Here is a 26,412-nt window from a genome sequence, read left to right on the forward strand (position 1 = left end):
CATATCCCCCATATCCCCCCTCCCCCATATCCCCCATATCCCCCCTCCCCCATATCCCCCCTCCCCATATCCCCCCTCCCCCATATCCCCCTCCCCCATATCCCCCATATCCCCCCTCCCCATATCCCCCCTCCCCCATATCCCCCATATCCCCCCTCCCCCATATCCCCCCTCCCCCATATCCCCCATATCCCCCCTCCCCCATATCCCCCCTCCCCATATCCCCCCTCCCCCATATCCCCCCCTCCCCCATATCCCCCATATCCCCCCTCCCCATATCCCCCATATCCCCCCCTCCCCCATACCCCCCATATACCCCCCTCCCCCATATCCCCCATATCCCCCCTCCCCCATATCCCCCATATTCCCCCCTCCCCATATCCCCCATATCCCCCCTCCCCCATATCCCCCATAACCCCCCTCCCCCATATCCCCCCTCCCCCATATCCCCCCTCCCCATATCCCCCCTCCCCATATCCCCCCTCCCCCATATCCCCCCTCCCCCATATCCCCCATATCCCCCCTCCCCCATATCCCCCCTCCCCCATATCCCCCATATCCCCCTCCCCATATCCCCCATATCCCCCCTCCCCCATATCCCCCATATCCCCCCTCCCCCATATCCCCATATCCCCCCTCCCCCATATCCCCCATATCCCCCCTCCCCCATATCCCCCCTCCCCCATATCCCCCCTCCCCCATATCCCCCCTCCCCCATATCCCCCCTCCCCCATATCCCCATATCCCCCCTCCCCCATATCCCCCATATCCCCCCTCCCCATATCCCCCCTCCCCCATATCCCCCCTCCCCCATATCCCCAAGTGAATCCAGCCCTAACCTTAACCTCTGCAATGCACGCGCAACCGATGGCGTGCATTCATATACCTGCCTAACACTGTTGCCTTTTACCCCTGCCACCACCCCCCCCCCCCCCCCCAGGAGAAGCGCGCACACAACAATAGGGAGCATGTGAGGACTGGAGGAGGGCCCGCTGATGAGAGGCCACTGACCGTACACGAGGAAAGGGCCCTGGAACTGGCTGGCGGACCTGAGGACCGGGAGGTTGCTGATGCAGAGGTCGGGGCCCCACGAGCAAGTGAGCCACCAACAGCCCGTCCCCATATCCCCCCTCCCCTATATCCCCCTCCCCCGTATCACCTGATCACTGCCTGATGTCTAACCATGCATGCTTCATTGTGTATCGCAGGACCAAACGTCCAGGCACCCATCCCCGCAGATGCACACCGCCCGCAGGATGCCCCTCGGAGACCACAGGAGACGGAGAGACCCGCACCCTCCAGCATGCGACGCCCGCAGGATGCCCCTCGGAGACCACAGGAGACGGAGAGACCCGCACCCTCCAGCATGCGACGCCCGCAGGATGCCCCTCGGAGACCACGGGAGACGGAGAGACCTGGAGCAACAGGGAGACGACACCCCCGTCACGTGCGGGAGCGACCACCCAGCGATGAGGGGGGCAGCCACAGGCCCCCGTCACATCCGAGCCAGGACACCCCTACCCGGGAAACCACTACCCAGGACACCACTACCCGGGACACCACTACCCAGGACACCCCTACCCGGGACACCACTACCCGGGACACCACTACCCGGGACAGCACTACCCGGGACAGCACTACCCGGGACAGCACTACCCAGGACACCCCTACCCGGGAAGACGAAATACCGGACAGTGACTCAGAGTGGATGGGTGGAGACGAACCCCCACCCCAAAGTGCCATGGACTCAGAGTGGGACGAAGAGCACGACACAACGCCACTGCTGTCACCAACACCCTCCACCATCGCAGAAACACTCACCACGGTTGGGCACTTTAGTGATGAGGCGTCTGGTACACTCACTGGTGCGCACAACACAGCCGTCCCGGTACAGCAGGTGGAGGTAGGAGCAGCAGAGGGACCGGGCGGTTGGAGGGCAGCCCAGGCCAAGCGAACATCTGCCGCCCAGATGGATCCCGGGTTCCTGCAGTTACCACACCCACACATAGATCCGATGCAACCACCGACACGGAGACGAGCGAAGAGGGTGACGGGTGGCTTGCGGCGGCTGCGGTCGCAGGTGGAGGAGTCCACCCGCGTCCAGGAGCTGGGAGTGGTCCCGGTCATGCGTGCCACCCAGGCTGACACCGCACGGGTGGCGTCCGCGGTGGAGGCAATGGGTGCGACGGTGTCAGACATGGGGAACGGTTTGGGAGGCCTGGGGCCTTCCGTGCAGGCGGCGTCTGTGGCCCAGGAAATGGCTGCCCTCTCACAGGAGGCCATGAGCCAGTGCCAGCGCCAGATGGCAGAGGCGCTCAACGCCATAGCCCAGTCTCAGCAGGCCATGGCCCAGTCTCAGCAGGCCATGGCCCAGTCTCAGCAGGCCATAGCCCAGTCTCAGCAGGCCATGGCCCAGTCTCAGCAGGCCATGGCCCAGTCTCAGCAGGCCATAGCCCAGTCTCTGCAGGCCATGGCCCAGTCTCTGCAGGCCATGGCCCAGTCTCAGCAGGCCATCGCTGAGGGCATCGGCGCCAGTGGCCATGTGCGAGCTGGCGTCGCACTGTCGCAGACAGGGTTCGACAACCCCCTGGGCTCCATGGCTGCAAACCTGCAGACCCCTGTCGATACCAGCACGAGCCTCCAGGACTGGCAGTGCCAGATGTCGGGGGCGCGTCGGATGGCCAGTCCGTTCGCATCCCCCACCCATGTAGAGGCCTGGGGGCCATCGGGCACCCCGAGGGAGGAGGAGGTGGTGTGGTCCATCCCGGCTCCCTCTGTAGGGGAGGTCCCGGTACACCGCGACACCTCGGACTCCCCCCCTTCCGTCCCAGGTGCATCGGGTGGGCAACGGGCAGGACAGGCTGGCAGCTCGCCATCCCAGTCGCCCGGGCCGCAGCCTGGCCCATCTAGGCCAGGACGCCCCAGGAAACGGCCGCCAAAGGGATCCAGTGTCAGAGGGCAGGAATCACAGGAGTCCACCTCCAGTTCTGCTGTACCGTCTGGGGAACCACGTAGACGTAGTCAAAGGGCCCGTAAGGCCAAACAATTAGACACTGAGTAAGTTGGCACGGGTGCAGGGCACAGATGAGTTTTAGGGGCTAGGGCACGTGCATGAACTCCTTTGGTTATTAAAGTCAATGTTACAACTACCGAAGCTGCCTTTGTGCTCTGTCCAAAGTGTGCAGGGGTGTCATGTACGTTGAGCGCAAGTGTGTGTGTGAGGGGTGGTCTTACCTCAGCCCCAGGTGAGTCTGCCCCCTTCCCCCTGGGCCGCCATCAACATCCCCCGGGCAGAGGACGGGACCGTGCGCTGCAGTGTCACAGCCGCATGCAGGGATGGTCCGGGTGGATGGTGGTACTGTGGCCATGGGTCAGACATAGTCCAACGATGTAGAGCCAGGAGCTCATCGGAGGCGGGTTGTCATCATTCTCCATGGCCTGCGATAGACACGCGTCCACCCGCAACTGGGTGAGCCCGGCCCGTTGTGCCGCCGGTGGATCGGCAATTGGGGGTGGGGGGGTGGTGTGCATGCGGGTGGGGTGTGTGGGGTTGGGGAGGGGGGGTGAGGGTGCTGGGTGGGTGGATGGGTGGGGGGTGTGGGTGGTCGGCTGTTGTCATGGTGTGCGGTCTGTGGCCATACTACCCGATTCCCACGCCCATCTAGTCAGTGAAGCGGGTGTCTATCAGTCTGTCCCGTGCCCGCTGGGCCAGCCGGTAACGGTGGACAGCCACCCGCCTGTGTCTACCCCGTCTGCCCTGACCATTGCCCCCATCCCCCTCATCTGGGGAGGACTGGGCCTCTTCCTGCCTCTCCTCCACTCCGCCCTCCTCTGCCTGCGGCACATCGCCCCTCTGCTGGGCTATGTTGTGCAGGACGCAGCACACCACAATGATGCGGCCGACCCTATCTGACCGATACTGGAGGGCGCCCCCAGAGAGGTCCAGGCACCTGAAACGCATCTTCAGCACGCCAAAGCACCTCTCGATCACTCCCCTTGTCGCTACATGGGCATCATTGTAGCGGTTCTCCGCCTCATTGCGTGGCCTCCGTATAGGCGTCATCAGCCACGATCGCAATGGGTAGCCCCTGTCGCCCAGCAACCAGCCCCTCAGCCGGGGATGGCGTCCCTCGTACATGCCGGGGATGGATGACCGCGACAACACGAATGAGTCGTGTACACTGCCTGGGTGACGGGCGCAGACGTGCAGGATCATCATGCGGTGGTCGCAGACCACCTGTACGTTCATTGAATAGGTCCCCTTCCTATTAGTGAACACGGCCCTGTTCTCTGCAGGTGGCCGCACGGCGACGTGCATCCCATCGATCGCGCCCTGGACCATGGGGAACCCGGCAACGGCAGAGAAGCCCACGGCCCGGGCATCTTGGCTGGCCCGGTCCACGGGGAAGCAGATGTAGCGGTGCGCCATGGCATAAAGGGCATCTGTCACTGCCCGGATGCACCGATGCACCGATGTCTGCGATATGCCGGACAGGTCCCCACTCGGTGCCTGGAATGACCCCGTTGCATAAAAGTTCAGGGCCACCGTAACCTTGATGGACACGGGGAGAGGGTGTCCCCCGCCAGTGCCACGCGGTGACAGGTGTGCCAGCAGGTGGCAGATGTGTGCCACGGTTTCCCTGCTCATCCGGAGTCTCCTCCTGCATTCCCGGTCCGTGAGGTCCTGGTATGACTGCCGGGGCCGGTACACACGGGGCGCCCTCGGGTGCCTCCGTTGCCGTGGGGCCGCGACGTCCTCCTCCCCCTCCTCGTCCTGTCGGTCAGGTGTCCCTCCAGCCTGGGCGGCTGCCGCCGGCCCCTCTGCGGCAGCATGCGCCGCCTCTCTGGCACGCTCCTCCTCCTCCTCCTCCTCCTCCTCATCCAGGGCAACATAGACATGAGCGGCTGCCACCACGGCGGCCAACATCGCTGGATGGTCTGAAAACATGACGGCCTGGTGGGGGGGAGGGGAACGACGACATGTCATCATTGCCCATATCCCCTCCTCCCCCCAGCCAGGTGGCATGGACCGCATGGGTCCAACTGTTGGAGGCTGGCACCTGGCCAGGTGGACCAACTCATTTGCCCTCCCATCACCCACCCCGGCACGGACCCCAACCCCCAACCTCCACCCCGGCGCGGACCCCCCCCCCCAACCTCCACCCCGGCACGGACCACCCCCCAACCCCCAACCTCCACCCCGGCACGGACCCCCCCCCCCCCCCAACCTCCACCCCGGCACGGAACCCCCCCCCCCAACCTCCACCCCGGCACGGACCCCCTCCCCAACCTCCACCCCGGCACGGACCCCCTCCCCAACCTCCACCCCGGCACGGACCCCCTCCCGGCACTCCCCCGGAGCCCAGCCTACTCTAACCACCCCCCCCCCCCCCCCGCTGCACACACACACACACAACCCGAGACACACCTCTCCTCACGCATTCAGACTGCGGCCACGCCATCGCCTGCCCAGAGCCAACCCCCCAGGCCGTCACTCACCTCCACGCTGGTCGGCGTGAGCCTAGAGCACCGGGTCACGCCGATGAAAAGGAGGTTTGATTCACGTCGACGTGAACGGTCATCACGTCGACGGGACTTCGGCCCATCCGGAAGGGAGAATATCGGCAGGCCGAAAATCGGCTGCCTTGCGCAGACCCGTGACATTCTCCGCGGCAGCGGCGCCATTAACGCCCCGCCGACTTTTCTCCCTTCGGAGACTTCGGCGGGGGCGGGATTCACGGCGGCCAACGGCCATTCTCCGACCCGGCGGGGGGTCGGAGAATGACGCCCCTGTTTGAAAGAGATAGCCCCCAGGGTCAGTAGGCCAAATGGCCTCCTCTGTTGCAACCTCCTATGATTTCCAGGTAAGTTCTTGCTAATTATAACCGGAGTAGCTGTTAGTTCAAATTTCCGGCATCTGCAATATTTTGTTTTTATTATATAACCGGAGTAGTTGTCATGCTATCGGTGTCTGTGCTCAACAACACATCCGTGCCTGAATTACAATATATCATTGGTCTAAATCCATATGCATAAGGCTGAGATGTCGTCTCAAAGGACCTGCACCTGATCCATTTTTTCAAATGTTAACGGACTTGCATTTTCTGCATTCTATTTGTGATTTTCAAAGTCACCTGGGATCTTTCAAACATGCAGTGCGTTCCCGACGCGCAACGATCCAAGTAATAGAACAAGAAAGCTCCTGTGCTTTACCTGCCACAGCCTCATGTTACACATTTCTCAGGGTATCCGGCAAGCAGATGCCTTCCCCCATGCTTAGTTTGAAGAACTTCCTGTTTAATACAAGTGCACATGGTTGAACGTGCGTGAGTATCCGGCTGCAATTTAATCGGAGTGTTTTCTTGTTGTAAACCAACCTTAGGGTGGCTTATAATTCACAGCAGATCCCTGGAATTAAAAGACAACTTCGCTACCACCTAGGATTTTTTTTTATATGCATCACTTAATGTTATACAGGCTTTCAATAAAATGAAATTTGAAGAAGCACTAAATTCACTGGAGACTCACAAAGTTAATATGCCATCATTGCAGCAGACAAGCAATCACTACATATTTTAATGCATTGTAAGATCTGTAACTCGCAGATTAGAGGGCAAAATGATTGATTATTGAGATTTATATGTGGACCCATCAGGCCACAACTCGACAGTCGGGTACTGCAGATACTTGTGGATTGTTGCGTGGAATCTGAAACTAGAAAATCTCGGTCGCTCCTCCAGCACTGTAAGGGGCAATCTGATTGAATCATGGAATTGTTACAGTACAGGAGGAGGCTTTTCGGCCCATTGTCTCTGCACCAGCCCTCCAAATTAGTAATTCATTTAGTGCGCCCCCTGCCGCCCCCCCCCCCCCCGCTTTCTTCCTGTGACCCTGCACATTCTTCCTTTACAAACAATAATCCATTTCCCTCTTAAATGGCTAAATTGACTTCTGCCTCCACCACGCTCTCAGGCCGTGCTTTCCAGACCCCACCCGCTCACTGGGTGAAAAGGAATTCCCACGTGTCCACTTTTGCTTCTTTTGCCAAATACTTTAAATCTGTGCCCTCTTGCTCTCTATCCTCTCCTGACTGCAAACATTTTGTCACTTTCAATCTGTCCAGACCCCTCATGATTTTTAACACCTCCATAAAATCTCCTCTCGGCCTCCAATTTGAATTGCCCCCATCATTGTCGGCTGTTCCTTCAGCTGCTTGGAGCATAAGCTCTGGTATTCCTTCCCTAAACTTATCCGCTCTCTCTCGCTGCCTTCCGCCCTTAAGGTCCTGCGTAAAGCCTTCCTCTTTGACCAATATAATCAGTCACCTCTCCTTATGTGACTCGATGATTCGCATCCTGGGATGTTTTGTTACATTGAAGGCTGCACGGAAAGGCAAATTGCTGCTGTTTAATCCAGTTGAAGACTTCACTGACTGTGTAAAATGCAATGGGAAACCGGTGTGCAATGTGCACCAGTGGATATCCTGCGATATTACTCATTTCAAGTGAGGCAGTGGTGCAGTGATTAGTTGCTGGAATAGTAATCCAGAGACCCAGGGTAATGCTCTGGGGTCCCAGGTTCGAATCCCACCACGGCAGATGGTGAAATGTGGGTTCAGTACAAATGTGGAAAGTAGAAGAGGGCTATTCGGCCCATCGAGTCTGCACCTACCCCCAGAAAGAGCACCCCACCCAATCCACCTAACCAGCACACCTTTGAACGTGGGAGGAAACCGGGGCACCTGGAGGAAACTCCAAGGAGAATGTGCAAACTCCATACAGGTGCAGTGAGGCAACACTGCTGGGAAGACAATGAAATCATTGTCAATTGATGCCCTTTCGGGAAGGAAATCCGCAATCTTCACCCGGTCTGGCCTACATGTGATTCCAGACCCACAGCAATGTGGTTGACTCTTAATTGCCCTGAGGGATGGGCAATAAATGCTGGTCCAGCCAGTGATGCCCCATGAACGAGTAAAAAACAAGGTTACGGGGATTTCCAACAACAACAGCCATATGGCCACTGGTTAACAACTCGAGGTGACCTAACAAGTCAAATTGGAAAAGAGAGAATTTTACAACCTGTTACTTAAACATGTCATGCACAGCACTTTTAACATACCTTTACATCATTCTTTTCAGACCACTGAATCAACAGCTTGTTGTTAGCACAGTGGGCTAAACAGCTGGCTTGTAATGCAGAACAATGCCAGCAGCGTGGGTTCAATTCCTGTCCCGGCCTCCCTGAACAGGCGCCTGAAAGTGGCGACTAGGGGCTTTTCACAGTAACTTCATTGAAGCCGACTTGTGACAATAAGTGATTATTATTATTAGCTTGCTATTTGCAGTTGGTCCACAGACACTGTACGGAATTCTCCCATCCCGCCTATGGCGGGTATGATGACGGGCCGCTTGGTGAAAAGGTTTTTCCTCAAATCCGTTCCAAATATCCTGTCCCTTACCTTAATCTAATGCTCCCTGGTGATTGACCCCTCCACTAAGGGGAAACGTTGCTTCCGACCTATCTGAGGAGTGGAGAATCCAGCAGGAACCGAAATGCTGGGGCTGGATTCTCTGATTCTGGGGATGTGCTTCATGGCGAGTATGCCGTTTTGGAGTGGGGTGGAGCATCGCGAAAGCGGTGCCGCCCCTGATTCTGTCATCAATTTGGATTCACCAGCCGGTCGCCGAACTCGCAGGCATCAAAACAGTTTGAGATTCCTGGGTTAAAGACGGATCCGTTCTCCCATGTTGCCCATGCCGTTGCATTGAACTTTACTGGAGCACACTGGTCTGTGTTATCATAGAATTTACAGTGCAGAAGGAGGCCATTCAGCCCATCGAGTCTGCACCGGCTCTTGGAATGAGCACCCTACCCAAGGTCAACACCTCCACCCTATCCCCATAACCCAGTAACCCCATCCAACACTAAGGGCAATTTTGGACACTAAGGGCAATTTATCACAGCCAATCCACCTAACCTGCACATCTTTGGACTGTGGGAGGAAAGCGGAGCACCCGGAGGAAACCCACGCAGACACGGGGAGAACGTGCAGACTCCGCATAGACAGTGAACCTGGGACGCTGGAGCTGTGAAGCTGGAGTTCTTCAGCTCTGTGCCAAGTTGGTCTATGTGGACAGCACTGTGCTGTGGGACTCACAGACCTTCCTTTGCAATAGATCTAAGTTCAACTGGGGGGGGGAGTGTGGGGTGCAAACTGAGGTGTAGTGTTGATGAAGATAGGGGGGGCAATGTGGAAAGGGGCTGTGCAAGGGCGGCGGGGAGTCTAAGGGTGAGGGGGCACGATGGCAGGCAGAGGTGCATAGACGTGGGTGAGGATGAGGAACAATGGAAGGCAGGAGGAAGATTGAGCGAAGGTAAGCTACACCCTGACAACAGTGCACAAAAACAAAAGAGGTTAAAGGGGCCCGCCTGTGCGCAGACTACAGACGAGCTGGGGAGTGGGTCAAGTGGGGTTTGGGCGCCTTTCAGGTGAAGGGCCCGGGGGGGGGGGGGGGGGGGGGGGGGGGAGGTGGGAATGTCCACCACAATAATAACTGGATCCCGAACGTCTGCAAGGATGTTACTTTTTAAATTCATTTCACGGGATGTGGGCATGACTGGCTGGATCAGGAATTATTTCCCCATCCCTAATTACCCTTGAAAAGCTGGTGATGAGCGGCTTTCTTGAACTGCTGCAGTCCCTGTGGTGTAGAGGGGTCATTTAAACTCGAAACGTTAACTCTGTTTCTCTCTCCTCAGATGCTGCTGGGTTTATCCAGCATTTTCTGGTTTTATTTCAGATTTGCAGCATCCGGCAGTATTTTGATTTAAATTGGATTCTGTCCAGGCCTTGCCGCATTTGGAGATGGACATCTTCGGTATCTGGGGAGCTGCGAATGGTGCTGAATATGGGGTTTTACAGCACAGAAAGGGGTTCTTCAGCCCATCATGCCTGTGCCAGCTTTCAAACACCTATCGGTTCTAGTGCCATTTCCCAGCACTTGGTCCGGTGTCTGCCACTGGCGTTTCAAATGCTCATCTAAATGCTTCTGAAATTTTGTGAGCGATCCCGCCTCTACCACTCTTTCAAGCAGTCAGTCCCAGATTCACAAATCTGTTCAAAATAAAGAACAAAGAAAAGTCCAGGCCCTTCGGCCCTCCAAGCCCGTGCCGACCATGCTGCAGGTCGAAACTAATATCTTCTACACTTCCTGGGTCCGTATCCCTCTATTCCCATCCTATTCATGTATTTGTCAAGATGCCCCTTAAATGTCACTATCGTCCCTGCTTCCACCACCTCCTCCGGCAGCGAGTTCCAAGCACCCACTACTCTGTGTAAAAACCTTGCCTCGTACATTTCCTCTAAACCTTACCCCTCGCACCTTAAACCATTGTCCCCTCGTAATTGACCCCTCTACCCTGGGGAAAAAGCCTCTGACTATCCACTCTGTCTATGCCCCTCATAATTTTGTAGACCTCTATCATGTCGCCCCTCAACCTCCGTCGTTCCAGTGAGAACAAACCGAGTTTATTCAACCGCTCCACATAGCTAATGCCCTCCATACCAGGCAACATGCTGGTAAATCTCTTCTGCACCCTCTCTAAAGCCTCCACATCCTTCTGGTAGTGTGGCGACCAGAATTGAACACTATACCCCAAGTGTGGCCTAACTAAGGTTCTATACAGCTGCAACATGACTTGCCAATTCTTATACTCAATGCCTCGGCCAATGAAGGCAAGCACGCCGTATGCCTTCTTGACTACCTTCTCCACCTGTGTTGCCCCTTTCAGTGATCTGTGGACTGTACACCAAGATCTCTCTGACTGTCAATACTCTTGAGGGTTCTACAATTCACTGTATATTCCCTACCTGTATTAGACCTTTCAAAATGCATGATGTCACAGTTGTCCGGATTAAACTCTATCTGCCATCTCTCCGCCCAAGTCTCCAAACGATCCAAATCCTGCTGTATCCTCTGACAGTCCTCATCGCTATCCACAATTCCACCAACCGAATCGCCTGCCCCTTCCCTTAAATTTATGCCTCCTGCTTATTGACCCCTCTACTAAGGGGAAACATTTTATCCTATCTATCCTATCCATGTCCTTCAGAATTTGTACATCTTCATCAGGTCCCTCCTCTGCCTTCTCTGCTCTAAGGAAAACAACCCCAGCGTAACCAGCCTCTCTCACAGCTGAAACGCCCCAGCCTCGGCACCATCCTGGTGCATCTCCTTGTGCCCTGAGGTTCCAGACATCCTTCATGGTCGACAGTGCAGAGGGAGGCCATTTAACCCATCTCGCCTGCACTGACCCTCCGAAACAGCATCCGACCTGGGTCCAATCCACCCCCGATTCCCGTAACCCCACAGAACCTTTGGACACTAAGAGGCAACTTAGCAAGGCCAGCCTACCTAACTTGCGCATCTTTCTTTGGACTGTGGGAGGAAACCCACGCAGACGCAGGCAGAATGTGCAAACAAGGACAGTCACCCGAGGCCGGAATCGAGCCTTGGATCCCTGGCGCTGTGAGGCAGCAGTGCTAACCACCGTGCCACCGTGCCGAACCTGCCAGCTGATTCGGAGAGATTCTCGCTCATTCATAATATATGAGGCTCCAGGCACGGTATTGGGCCCAAGGCCGCAGCAGTCAGGCCAGCGGGAACGGCGCTGTCAAAACCGCCCGTCAGTGCATTTAGAAACAAAAATGGAGGACTCCACCCTTCATTCATGTTCAGCGGGATAAGTGGCGTCTCGGCAGGAGGAGGCTGCAAAGGTTAAATGTTATTGACCCTTATCTTCCCCCTCTAAAGGCCTAACAAGCTACTCAGTTCAAAGGTAATTAGCGATGGGCAACAAACATCTTCCCAGCGATGCTCACAGACCATGAAAGAGTGAAAAATATGTATGAAATCGAATTAGGATCATGAGGTAAACATCAATGACTACTGATGCCCCTGAATAGCAGGGGTACTCTTTCCTGTCTAATTCATGAATCAAAATGCTTTCACTTTAAGTTAACTGAGTTCCAAAATGCACATCAAAGCCACACATTAGGTAACACATGCCTTGTCGAGCAGCAGGTTTGCATAAATACATTTTGTCGACCAAAGTAGCTGCTGACTTGAGAGAGCAATCGCCTGATTATGCAGGTGTTGCTGTGCCAAGCTAATTACAATTTGATGTTCGTCGAGTTTTAAATTGTGTCTTGCACTGACTGCTATTTTGGGTTCATGGTTTAGATTCAAAGTTGTGGTGCCAAAACGGAGGATGGGTTACAAGATGATTCGCCACGAGTGGGAAAAGAGTGCGTTTTGATTCTACAAACCGAACGCAGGCTCCGCAGGTGGGGAGCCTCATTTTCCTCGCTTTGTGCAGCCCAAAGGCTGACTGTCCACTTTTAACCCAGCTTCTGGATGGAGGAAATACCTGCGGTTTAGCTGATCGGCAAAGCTGCGTGCCATCAGAAGAATGTTTGAAGTGGTAGATTGGAACTCCTTGCAACGTGGAGCCATTAGGTGAATAACGGGGGGAACTTTAAGGGCCAGGTTAGTGAGGCAGATGAGCAAGAAAGGGACAGAAAGATATTCCAATAGGCTGAGATGTAGAGGAGAGGGTACTGGCTTGTGTGGAACAAAAACTCCAACGTGAACAAAGAACAATACAGCTCGGGAACAGGCCCTTCGGCCCTCCAAGCCTGTACCGGTCATGATACCACCTTTGCCAAAACCCTAAAGAATAAAGTACAACACAAAAAACTAAGAGCACTACAAGAGTCGCGCTGAATGTCCTCTGTAAGTCGATTATCACTCCAGTTTTTTTTTACCTTAAAGGAAGGAAAACAAAGAAGAGGATGAGAAAGAGGGGAGAGAAAATCTAGAAATGTGGCATAGTTGTTAATTATTTAGATATCCATACCAGAAATGCAGACTTTTTAAAGTGACGGTTCATGGAATGAGGCACAGCCAATTTACCCATCAACCACTCTCACTTCAGAGGATATAAGCTCAAGGCAAGCAAACAGAAAGTAAATATCTCAGGATGTTAAAGTGTACATCAAATCTCTCCCCCAGTAACCGAGATAGTGGGCAGAATCTTCCCAGAGTTTTCCCAAGTGTCGGAAAGCCGGGGAGAATCCGATCAGTACCGGCTGGAAAACCCGTCGTATATTCAGCCACTTTGACAATTTTATTTTCCCGTGTGATTCAGGGCGTGCTCGTGACAGCTTGTCTATGATTCGCTCACCCCGGGAAAACCGGATCTCTGTAGTTATTGGGGCGTTCATTCTAAACGCCTCCCAAGTGCAGTCGGGGTGGGGGTGGGGAATAGCTGCGAGGGAGACAGCGCCCCACGTTTCACGGAGGGAGCCCCTCATCAAACTCTGGATGGTGTCGAGCAGAGGCATGACATCCTGTACCCGCAATGGGCCTGATGTTCTTCAAGCGAGGTCACCAACCCTGCCTAGGAGGCAGTGGCCACGGCAGTGAGCACCAGCTCACTCCATAAGACGATGGGGCTATAGTGCCGGAAGAAGACGAATGGCCTTCTTTGTGCAGCCAGGGTAAGTCTGCCCGATCATGTCTCCAGTTGCACCCCTTCGCACACCCATCACAGCTCCATGGTGATCTCTCTCCCAGCCACCTCACAGCGTCCCAACACTTAACCTGGCACCCCCCCCCCCCCCCCCCCCACTCCCCATGGTTTTCCCCCACAGTCGATAATCTGCTGCTCGCATCCCTGCTCACTCTCACCCCAGACTTCATCACCATCTGGCCTGGCAGGACTCCCACCTGCACTCTTCCCAGGTTAAACAAGCACCATGGGTGTGAGCGGGCACAGCCTGCCAGAGTCATGGCTGAGCTGACAAACCTAACACTCTTTCAGGGGAGAGCCCTTGAGCTGACCGGCAAGGAGCAGGAGTTCACCTCTGCAGAGGGCAAGGCGGGGGAATACACGCAGCCATAGTGCAAGCCTCACACGAGTTAACGTTCTCCCATTATTAGGCTACCCCTCTGATGCGCTAATGCCATCTCACTTCCCTTGCAGGTCAATCAGTCGGACAGCCCGGACCATCCTTAAACCCACTGGGGACCACAGACCCGAGCAGCTACAAGGGAGCCAACCCGGAGACCAGCATTGAGGAGGCGTCACAGCTGTCACCTGCACCCTCCTCCAGTGCAGACACTCACACCTCGATAGGCAGACTTCTGGGTCACTGACCGGTGAGCATCTTACAGCAGGCAGAGGAAGTGATGTCCCAGGGATCCGACATTCGGAGCGATGCCCAGGACTCTGCCAAACCAAAGCTGGTGATGTGCCCCTGGATACGGTCTTCCAGAGCTGCTGGAGCTACAAAGACAGAGGCATGGCCATGAGGGAGTGATGACAGCATCCCACACTGGATAGTTGCACTAGACGTAGCTCCAGGAGAATTTGCTGAATTCATTTATTCGTTACCATTTGTATCATAGTCCGTTAGTTATCTTTCCATGTGTTCGGTTCGTTAATAAGCTATCCTACCAGTCAAAGAACTAGATGTTCAGTGCGCATCTATACTATGGCCACAGCACAGAACATAACAGATATGATTAGTTAAAAAAAGAGCTTTAATAAAAGTAAATGCCCCTCACTGCACCAAGGACCCGGGTTCAATCCCAGCTCTGGATCATAGTCCATGTGGAGTTTGCACATTCTCCCTGTGTCTGTGTGGGTCTAAATCCACAACCCCAAAGATGTGCAGGGTAGGTGGATTGGCCATGCTAAATTGCCCCTTAATTGGAAAAAAATAATTGGGTACTCTCAATAAAATAAAACAGGAATTCATTAATAACTTTCCATGTTCTTAAACAAAACTCCTTCCGCTGTCGTCCAGTAGAAATGCAATCATCCTTTAAAGTATTGATAGCTAAAACTGCAAGTACTTGGAAAATCTTTATCATTTATAAATAAACAGTGTTGCAATTGACAGAATGGATAAGTGAGCAAGGGCTGTCAATCAAGCAATGTTTTTCCTGGGGCTTAGCTGTTTCAACAGCCTAATGGATACTTGGGCCCTCAGCCATTAATGCAGGTTGAGGCTTGGCTGAGTACCTAATCATTCATTAAAATATTGAAACTGATGCACTCCTGGGAAAACATTACTTGACTGACAGCTCTGGGTCATTGATCTGTTCAATCATTTGTACAATGGTTACTTACATTTTGTTGTGCAATAACGAAAGGAGCATTCTCATGAAGTGAAAAGTTATGAATGAATGATTGTATTTTTTAATTGTTTTTAATACAACCTATTGTCAGTACAGGGTTCATTGGTTTTATACAGAGTGTATAGTGGGTGAATGCGTGTGTTACAATACAGCCATAGCTTGGCATGGAGGTATGAGGAGCCATGGGAGAGTTGTTGAAGGGACATAGCCTGTCAGAGAACATAAGAGCATAAGAACTAGGAGCAGGAGTAGGCCATCTGGCCCCTCGAGCCTGCTCTGCCATTCATTGCTGATCTTTTGTGGACTCAGCTCCACTTTCTGGCCCGAACACCATAACCCTTAATCCCTTTATTCTTCAAAAAACTATCTATCTTTATCTTAAATACATTTAATGAAGGAGCCTCAACTGCTTCACTGGGCAAGAAACTCCATAGATTCACAACCCTTTGGGTGAAGAAGTTCCTCTTAAACTCAATTCTAAATCTACTTCCCATTATTTTGAGGCGATGCCCCCTAGTTCTGCTTCACCCGCCAGTGGAAACAATCTGCCCGCATCTATCCTATCTATTCCCTTCATAATTTTATATGTTTCTACAAGATCCCCCCCGCATCCTTCTAAATTCCAACGAGTACAGTCCCAGTCTACTCAACCTCTCCTCGTAATCCAACCCCTTCAATTCTGGGGTTAACCTCGTGAATCTCCTCTGCATACTCCCCAGCGCAGTACATCCTTTCTCAGGTAAGGAGACCAAAACTGAACACAATACTCCAGGTGTGGCCTCACTAACACCTTATACAATTGCAGCATAACCTCCCTAGTCTAAAACTCCAGCCCTCTAGCAATGGAGGACAAAATTCCATTTGCCTTCTTAATCACCTGTTGCACCTGTAAACCAACTTTTTGCAACTCATGCACTAGCACACCCAGGTCTCTCTGCACAGCAGCATGTTTTAATATTTTATCATTTAAATAATAATTCCTTTTCTGTTATTCCTACCAAAATGGATAACCTCACATTTGTCAACATTGTATTCCACCTGCCAGACCCTAGCCCATTCACTTAACCTATCCAAATCCCTCTGCAGACTTCCAGTATCCTCTGCACTTTTTGCTTTACCACTCATCTTAGTGTCGTCTGCAAACTTGGACACATTGCCCTTGGTCCCCAACTCCAAATTGTGAACAATTGTGGGCCCAACACTGATCCCTGAGGGACACCACTAACTACTGATTGCCAACCAGAGGATCACCCATTAATCACTACTCTTTGCTTTCTATTAATTAACCAATCCTCTATCCATGCTACTACTTTCCCCTTAACGCCATGCATCTTTATCTTATGCAGCAACCTTTTGTGTGGCACCTTGTCAAAGGCTTTCTGGAAATCCAGATATACCACATCCATTGGCTCCTCATTATCTCCCGCACTGGTAATGTCCTCAAAAAATTCTACTAAATTAGTTAGGCACGACCTGCCCTTTATGAACCCATGCTGCGTCTGCCCAATGGGGCAATTTCCATCCAGATGCCTCGCTATTTCTTCCTTGATGATAGATTCCAGCATCTTCCCTACTACCGAAGTTAAGCTCACTGGCCTATAATTACCCGCTTTCTGCCTATCTCCTTTTTTAAACAGTGGTGTCATGTTTGCTAATTTCCAATCCACCGGGACCACCCCAGAGTCTAGTGAATTTTAGTAAATTATCATTAGTGCATTTCCCTAGCCATCTCTTTTAGCACTCTGGGATGCATTCCATCAGGACCAGGAGACTTGTCTACCTTTAGCCCCATTAGCTTGCCCATCACTACCTCCTTGGTGATAACAATCATCTCAAGGTCCTCACCTATCATAGCCTCATTTCCATCAGTCACTGGCATGTTATTTGTGTCTTCCACTGTGAAGACCGACCCAAAAAACCTGCTCAGTTCCTCAACCATTTCCTCATCTCCCATTATTAAATCTCCCTTCTCAGCCTCTAAAGGACCAATATTTACCTTGGCCACTCTTTTTTGTTTTATATATTTGTAGGAACTTTTACTATTTGTTTTTATATTCTGAAAAAGTTTACTTTCATAATCTATCTACTCTTCTTTATAGCTTTTTTAGCAGCTTTCTGTTGCCCCCTAAAGATTTCCCAGTCCTCTTGTCTCCCACTGATCTTTGGCACTTTGTATGCTTTTTCCTTAAATTTGATACTCTCCCTTATTTCCTTAGATATCCACGGTCTATTTTCCCTCTTTCTACCGTCCTTCCTTTTTGTTGGTATAAACCTTTGCTGAGCACTGAAAAAAGTCGCAGAGTCGGGTGGGCAGGGTTAAGACTTTTAGAAGTTAACTTTCAAAAGGTCTCTCATCCAGTTTCAGGGCATCTCTGAGGGTGGTGAATCATGAGTCCTTTAAAAGTGGTCCAACTCCATGGCAACTGTGTAGGATTAAAGGAGTCATATATGGGGCTGGTTTAGCACAGTGGGCTAAACAGCTGACTTGTAATGCAGAAAAAGGCCAGCTCAGTATCTCCAGGACTTTAGTTATTATTTTCACTTTTATCTAGGCTTGTTCTTCGAACCTTCGACCTCTTTCTGAGCCATCAGTCAATTTTTTAAAAGAGGGGGCAGCACGGTGGTGCAGTGGGTTAGCCCTGCTGCCTCACGGCACCGAGGTCCCAGGTTCGATCCCGGCTCAGGGTCACTGTCCGTGTGGAGTTTGCACATTCTCCCCGTGTTTGCGTGGGTCTCGCCCTCACAACCCAAAAGATGTGCAAGTTAGGTGGATTGAACACGCTAAATTGCCCCTTAATTGGAAAAGAAAATGAATTGGGTACTCTGAATTTTTTTTTTAAATAAAAATCTTTTAAAAGAGGTTATCTGATCCACCTTGGCATTGGCCAATGGTACTGCAGATGCGATGTTTAGCTGTTTATGTGGCCTGTCCCTTTAAGGTCACTCATGTCATTCGCCATGGAGAAGCAGCACAAATAGCTCCCAGGGTCAGTTAGAGAATAATTGTCGAGGTTGGAATGTTTTCCAGTTTGCCGGATGCTTACCCTTCTCCTCGAGGAGAGACCAGGCTCGGGGAAAAGCAGCACGATAGCTCGTGTTATTTCACTGTAAGATTGCTCATTTGTGGATGACATCTGGAGTCTGGCACTTGGAAGATGATGAATGCTCTCCAAACCTTCATATAATTGGATTACCCTCTGAGAGGAATACCCTCACTCGTATCTTGTAAATGCTCTGAAGAGCAGACAAGTGCTGTGGAACTCCACTAATTACTACACCGCATAGCCTTTTCCTTTTCATCCTTAACTTCTCTATTCCACTGTGAAGCCAATTTTCAGACAGCTAATTTGCCATTAATTCCATTAGACTGGTTCTTTGTTAAGAGGCGGACATGCAGAACTTTCTCAAACTGTTGGAGATTATATCCTCTAGATGATCCTTGTCTACTAATTCAGTGACATTGTCAAAAGACTCTTGTGGTTTTGTGAGGCGTGACATATTGCTTCTTAAACCAGGCTGCCTAATCCTTATAGCTTCTATACACTTTAGATCAAAATTGATTACACCTTGTAAAATGGTCTCAAGCATTTCCTGCTCGATCAATGTTAAACTAACCGCTCTATAATTCCACAATTTATGGCTGAATCTGTTTTCTTGAATATCGGAATCTCATTCCCAGTCCTCAGTTAAGGCTCCTGGAATTTAAGTAGTTGCACAAAATACCAAGCAGGGCTTTCGTACTTTTCCAGGTTATGCTGAATGACCAATCCCTGTTCAGAGATATCCCATGGAAAACAGGCAGTTAAAGATTCTGAGATCAGTGAGGGACCAATAGGTCTCGTCGTGGCTATTGGGAGCTTCTGGTTGAGGAGATACCCAATTATTTGATTTAAATTGGTTTAAGACAGCCACTTGTCTGAGATCTCGGGGCTCCTGCATCCAATTGGTTCGATCGTGAACTTCTACAGTTTTCAATTTTGAATGCTAACACGGGAAAATCATCTCTCGGTTTTGCTAAATTGTTACCGACCCTGTTTCACTTTTCTGTTCTTTAATACATCAACTATATCTTATTTGGATAATAAATTCTTGTGACTCCTGCTGCTGTTGCCCACAATCAGTTGTTCTATTGTTTAACACGATCATTATTATCTTCAACAGCAACTTATAAGCAAGCTATAAATATGATGCAATTATATTAAACTTTGTTTAAAGTTTCAGAATCAAGACGTCGCTTGATTGGGAGGCCAATGTAGGCCAGTGATGGGGGAAATGAGACTTGGTGAGAGTTAAGACGCGGGCAGCAGAGTTACGGATGACCTTAAGTTTATGGAAGATAGAATGTGGGCGACCAACCTAGAGTATATTGGAATGTTCAAGTGTAAATCTAACAAAGGCATGAATTCCTGTTTCATCAGCGCAGGTGCAAAGTGGGGCAATTGTATGAAATAGATTTTTTTTAAATTTAATGTGTTCACGGGATGTGGATGTCCCTGGCTAGCAGAATACTTACTGCCCATCCCTATTTGCCTTTGACAAGGTGATGGAGAACCACTTTCTTGGACGACTGCAGTTCATGATGGTGCGAATAGATGATTGGAAACCCTTCTTGGGGTCAAATGTGACATGGGATGAGATGGTGCCTTTTCCTGTTGGAGATTGTTACTGTCTGACACTTCATGTGGTCGATCACTTGTTAACTGGCACTTGTCAACTCAAGTCGAGATATTATCCAAATCCACATGTAGACTGGCATGTGGGAGTCGTGAATGCGGTTGGGGACCATGGAATGGTCATGGAATAGCCACACTCATGACCAATTGGTATGCATCTGCTGCAGAATCCTGCTTCATATGTTCTGTCAAGCTGAACAATGGTGAGACAAGAGACATCAGTGATCTGGGGTCAGATCCAACCCAGGAATATTGAGGAAATCCCCCCTTTGATTATGAATAGACTTTAAACAACAGAAAATCCAGCTCCTAATGTCAACGCACCCAGATCACAAAATGGCTCTGACATTAAACACACAGTTGACAGTCACGAGTAGAGAAGCCACAAGGTACCAGATACAGATAATATATGTGCATATAACCTGCGCATTTTTGGACTGTGGGAGGAAACCGGGCACACGGAGGAAACCCACACAGACACAGGGGGAACGTGCAAACTCCATATGGACAGTCACCCATGTTGTGTTTGGTCCTTTACACCTTTGAAGGAATCTGCCAAACACTTCAACTTGTCCAAACCAGAATCTTTTATTGAGTCTTGTGTGGTAAGATTGCAATCTGATAGGGAGCACATCATCATGGAGTCTGCTAACTGGTCTTCTGGAATCGGCACCGAGCACTGACCATTCATTTGTACATCTTATTACCCTCTCAAATTTCTTCTGAAGATGGCTGAAGATGTCCCTCCCCCCCCCCCTTATATGGAAGTCACTGGTCACATGACCTTGGTCTAGAGACGGCATGGTGTGTCTGCACCTCCACCTGCTGGTTGGAGGTCGCACACCATCCATCTATGATATAGCCCATAGGCATATCACCACAACCCAAGGCCGGAATCAAACCCACACCTCTGGCGCTGTGAGGCAGCTGTGCTACCCACTGTGCCACCATTCCACCCTGGATTCCACGGACTAACGATCCCCTAGGAGGAAAAACTCCCCTCATCCCCACCTTAGAAGGGAAACCTTTTTTTCTCAAACTGTATGCCCTAGTTCTGGTCTCCCCCAAACTCTACCTGAAACAATGGGTTGGATTCTATGGTGGCGGCAGAGTTTCTTTGTCAGGACCAACGGTTGGGGTGGGGGAGGGGCTTTGGTGGCAAGGATGAATCCTCTTCAGTAGTCACCACAGAAACTTTGGCAGCACAGTGGGCTAAACAGTTGGCTTGTAATGCAGAACAACGCCAGCAGCGTGGGTTGAATCCCTGTACCGGCCTCCCCGAACAGGCGCCGGAGTGTGGTGACTAGGGGCTTTTCACAGTAACTTCATTGAAGCCTACTTGTGACAATAAGTGATTATTATTATATTGTCAGACAGCACCTTCCATGAGCTAAAGAGTTCCTAAAAGGGAGCTCACACTCACCAGAAATATCATAGTCAATCATGACTAACAGGTCAGAATTCCTGATAAGGCCTCTTGCTTCATCAGCTTACAGTCCACTTATTCACTTGAACTAAAGATCAACAGAGGTTCTTTACTATTACCTTCCTTTCTTTATCACAAGAATTTACCTATATTCACTTCTTTGCAACTGGTGGCAAGAGAAAAGGGGAAGTCTCATAGAGGTCTTTGAAATTATGAAGTGGTTCGATAGGATTCAACTACCAAAGATATTTCCACTTGTGCGTATGTGTACAAAATCTAGAGGGATCATATTCTGATAGTCACTAATAGATACAGTGGGGAGTTGAGGAGAAACATGCTCAATGGAGTTCAGAAAAATGAGAGATGATCCTTTTGAAACATATACAGTTCTGACAGGATCTAACAGGATAGGGACTGAGAGGAGCTTTGCCCTCGTGGGGCAATGTCGAACCAGGGGCACAGTGTAAAATTTTTTACATTGAATTGGAAATGCTGAAATTTGAGACTGAAATAAAAAGGAATTCTCTTTAACAGAGGGAAGTGGAGATTGGATAATTTAATATGTTCAAGGTGAAGTTAGATTTCTGATCCAGAGGAGAATCAAGGGCTGTTGGGAAATGGGGGGTTTGGAAACATCTCGATCAGATCCGATCAGCCATGATCTTATTGAATGGTGGTGCCGACCCAAGTGGCTTGAATATCCTACGCTCCTAATTCTTATCCTTATGAGGAACCTCTTCACCCAAGGAATAGAGAGAAATGTGGAACTTGCCACCACATGGACAGGTCAAGGCCATTGAACGGAAACTACTTGAGGGAGAAATGTATTGATAAAAACAAGGATGGGGGTAGGATAAAGTACAGTATGGAGGCTTGTGTGTAACAAAAGCACCAGATGGGCTGAATGGGCTATTTCTGTGCTGTTCATTCAGTCTAATTCTATGCAATTCCAAGAGGAAAGTTAGATGGGCATCTTATCCCATTCTATCCTGAATAAATCTATTGCCCATTCACCTCCCCTCCCCGCCTCGCCCTTCCCCCATTTCCACGTTAATTATTGTGTGAAAACTCCGCATCTAATTTGGTCTTTTACTTTGCTCGTGCTGCCTTTTCCTAGTCTGTTCCAGTGCACGCTTGTTAGATGATTTTTCGATCATTCTGCGCCAATTGTGCCTGTCCATCTCAGTTTTATTAGATCTTTTCTTCCAAATCACTCAACCCATTCGTAGCCACGTTTCTTACCTCCCGAGTCCATAATTCCTTTGATACAGTTCTTTAATGCTGTCAAATAAATAGTCTACAAACACAGATTACAAAGTATTAATAAATCATACATTGCTCAGACACAGCCTATAAAAATTTCAGCATTTGCAGTTCAATGTAAACTCTGATATTATGCATTTGGGTTATTAATTTTATATCATGCACAAAGAGGTATGATACTAAATGCAATCTTGATACATAAAGGACATTCATTAATTTAGACGTAACAAATGATACGTATAACACTTTGCATAGAAGTGGAAAATAAATAGCAGGAACCCTAAAACAAATCTGTGAAATAGCATAATTGAAAAGATTTAAATCCGTTGAGTTTTACTCCAATTTATCTTCTGCATGCTGTTTAAATCCAGTTGGTTCTTTAGGTGCCTCATGCTCTTTTAATTAAAGTGGTTCATTTACCACCCCATTCGTCACAGATTTTGGCGCCTTGGAAAATTCCAATTTCACAGAAACATTTTGTGCTCACCCAATGAGAAGTACATTATTATGCCTCGAAGCTAGGCAGCGATTCTGCGCTCATCCAAGATTAGAAATGTTGATGCTGATTGCATAAGTCCCAACCAACGCAACTGAAGCAGGCCTAAGGTACACTGCAGGCCTGATCACAGTAATTTATGCTAGTTCGTGGCGCCTTGCTGAAAAAATAAGTTTTTCTTCTTGCACCCGGCAGGACACTCTGCAAGAACACCCAGTGTCAGAGGAAAAACAACAACTTATGCTGTGTGAATGCTGATTGGTTGGCAAGTAGACTCTGATTGGCAGAGTTATTGCCATGGAAAATGCGCCAGTTGATGGCGACTGACAGAAGGAGGTCATTTGGTCTATCAAGCTTGCACCTCCGAAAGAGCACCAACTTCTCTGCCCTAACCCTCTAACCCGGTAACCCCAGCTAACCGGTGGACACTAAAGGGCAATTTAGCATGGCCAATCCACCTAACCTGCACATCTTTAGACACTGAGGGGTAATTTATTATGGCCAATCCATCTAACCTGCAGCTTTGGACTGTGGGAGCAAACCCACGCAGACCCATGGAGGACGTGCAAACTCCACGCAGTCATCTAAAGTTGGAATTGAAACTGGGTCCCTGGTGCTGTGAGGCAGCAGTGCTAACCACTGTGCCACCATGCCACCCATGATATTTCCTTTATTTTGCCTTTGTAATTTTCCACTGAAATTACCCTTCAGATATATGCCCAAGGGGAGACAGTGGCGTAGTGGTATCGTCACTTGACTAGTAATCCAGAGACCCAGAGTCATGCTCTGGGGACCTGAGTTCGAATCCCGCCAAGGCAGATGGTGAAATTTGAATTCAATAAAAATCTGGAATTAAAAATCTAAAAAAGGTGACCATGAACTCATTGTTGATTGTTGTGAAAACAGATCTGGTTCATTAATATCCTTTAGGGAAGGAAATCTGTCGTCCTTACCTGGTCTGGCCTACATGTGACTCCACATCCGTAGCAATGCCCTCGACAAATGGTGGCCCAAGCAGCGATGCCCACACCCATGGACGAATAAAAGAAGACTCTCTGTCGGAGCTCTGATGAAGAGTCTTCCAGGCTGTAAGATATGATTCAGTGCCGAAGACCAAGTCAGACTGTTGCTTGACTAGTCTGTGGAATAGCTACCCCAATTGCGGCACGAGTGTGCAGATGCTCGTGAGGAGGGTCTTTGTGGGGTCCTCTGGGCGTGGTGTGATTTTGTTGCTTTAGGTGTCGAAATCAATGCCTGATGGTCCATCCAATTCTCTTATTTGAATTTTCTGAAGTAGTTTTATCTGACTGTGTGGCATGCCAGGACATTTACGAGGGCAGTGAAGAGTCAACCACATTGCTGTGGGCCTGAAGGCACATCTAGGCCAGGTAAGAAGGGCAGATTTAATTCCTGAAAGGCTACAGTGAACCAGATGGGATTTAACCTGGTAGTTTCATGCTCAACTTAGACTAGCTCTTTATTCCAGACGTATTAATTAATTGAATTTAAATCATCAATCCCATCATCTCATGTCTGCACCAGTCATCTTTTCTGCCACGCCATTGCATACTCTCTGCCTGTGGAGACATTTGCTCGCTGTCTAACCATTCTCAAAGAAACCACTCTGTGGGGTTGTAATTTCTCATGCCTAGAGCAAAGATAGCTGTGCACGACAACCTGCATTTCTACTAACTGACCATTAACTGCATCCCCTGTAATTCTCTCAAGCATTTCCCCGCATTGAAGTCAAGCTTATTGACATTGCTGGCAAGGTCAAGCTTTGGGCTTTATTAAAAATAAATTATTCACCTTCAGGCATTGATACCTAACACGCCAAACACCACTGACAAGCCCAAATGAGGGGGGGGGGGGGGGGGGGGGGGGGACTGGAATGCCAGAAAACAATTCCCTGATCCTCCCGTCTGGGGTTGTGGAGGAGTGTCTCCCAGGTGGCTCGAGGTGGAATTTTTAACCCAAGGCAAATTTAAGTTCAGAAAGAAACATTAACTTGAAGAAATAACAAGTGCAGAATATGTGGTTTTAGTGAAGGATTTATCAGTATTTTGAAGAATATTCATAGAATCATATAATTTACAGTGCAGAAGGAGGCCATTCAGCCCATTGAGTCTGCACCGACCCACTTAAGCCCTCACTTCCACCCTATCCCCCTAACCCAATAACACCTCCAAACCTCTTTGGTCACTAAGTGCAATTTATCACGGCCAATCCGCCTAACCTGCACGTCTTTGGACTGTGGGAGGAAACCGGAGCACCCGGAGGAAACCCACGCAGACACGGGGAGAACGTGCAGACTCCGCACAGACAGTGACCCAGCGGGCAATCGAACCTGGGACCCTGGCGCTGTGAAGCCACAGTGCTATCCACTTGTGCTACTGTGCTGCCCTTTAACACTGCAATGAAGTTACTGTGAAAATCCCTTAGTCGCCACATTCCGGCGCCTGTTCGGGTACACAGAGGGAGAATTCAGAATTCTGTGGCTCTGTTGCACCTGACACCTTCCTATGTATATAGTTTAGCCTCATGTACATGTTGTAAATATTGCACACACATACTCAGATGCACTCAGTACACACCAATATTTATTACCATGTAGGCACATATCCTTGTGAAAAGGGGGGATGTCATGATATCCACATTAACATATCATGATGCAAACACCCACACACACTGATGGACAGGTAGTTGGGCCAACCAACACACACACAACATCGCAGCCAATCACCAGTGAGAGCACACGCACTATAAAACAGGGAACACCATAGTTCCCGCTCATTCCACCAGGAAATAGCTCAGAGCACAGAGCTCACAGCGTGCCACTCAGACATACACCATGTGCTGAGTGCCTCACTAAGATAGTGCTAGGGCCGGGTCCACAGGTTAGCTGGTAAAGTACGAACCACAGCCAGAAGTTAATAGTTATTATTGTACAGAATAATAAAACAGAGTTGTACCATCTACAACCGTGTTGGTTCGTTTGTGTATCGGAACACCCAACACGACACGGTTCACCCCACTCCAGCTGCTGGTCCTGTCGTGAACTGGGAGCCGAGGGATCCGCGCATGCGCAGTGGCTCCCTTCAATGCGTCGGCCCCAACGCAACATGGCGCCGGGTACAGGGGCCGGCGTGGAAGAAAGGAGGCCCCCAGCCAGAGGGGCCAGCCCGCCGATCGGTGGGCACCGATCGCGGGCCAGGCCATATCGGAGGCACCCCCCGGGGTGGGACCCCCAGGAGGCCCCCCCCAGAGGCCCCACCCTGGGGTGGGAGGCCCCCTCCCCCCCTCCCACCTTCATCCCCCCACAGGCCACCCCCGGACCCTTCAACG

General features: G+C 50.5%; 1 long non-coding RNA gene across 1 annotated transcript; it reads left to right on the forward strand.

The window, feature by feature from the left end:
- The first annotated feature begins 5,731 nt into the window (after window positions 1–5,731).
- Window positions 5,732–19,412, forward strand: LOC140426054 (uncharacterized). Its single transcript, XR_011948114.1, has 3 exons — window positions 5,732–5,864; window positions 12,246–12,349; window positions 14,050–19,412. It is a non-coding gene; the product is annotated as an uncharacterized lncRNA (long non-coding RNA).
- The last annotated feature ends 7,000 nt before the right edge of the window (window positions 19,413–26,412 follow it).

Source organism: Scyliorhinus torazame, chromosome 7, assembly GCF_047496885.1.
Source record: "Scyliorhinus torazame isolate Kashiwa2021f chromosome 7, sScyTor2.1, whole genome shotgun sequence".
NCBI classification, from domain to species: Eukaryota; Metazoa; Chordata; class Chondrichthyes; order Carcharhiniformes; family Scyliorhinidae; genus Scyliorhinus; species Scyliorhinus torazame.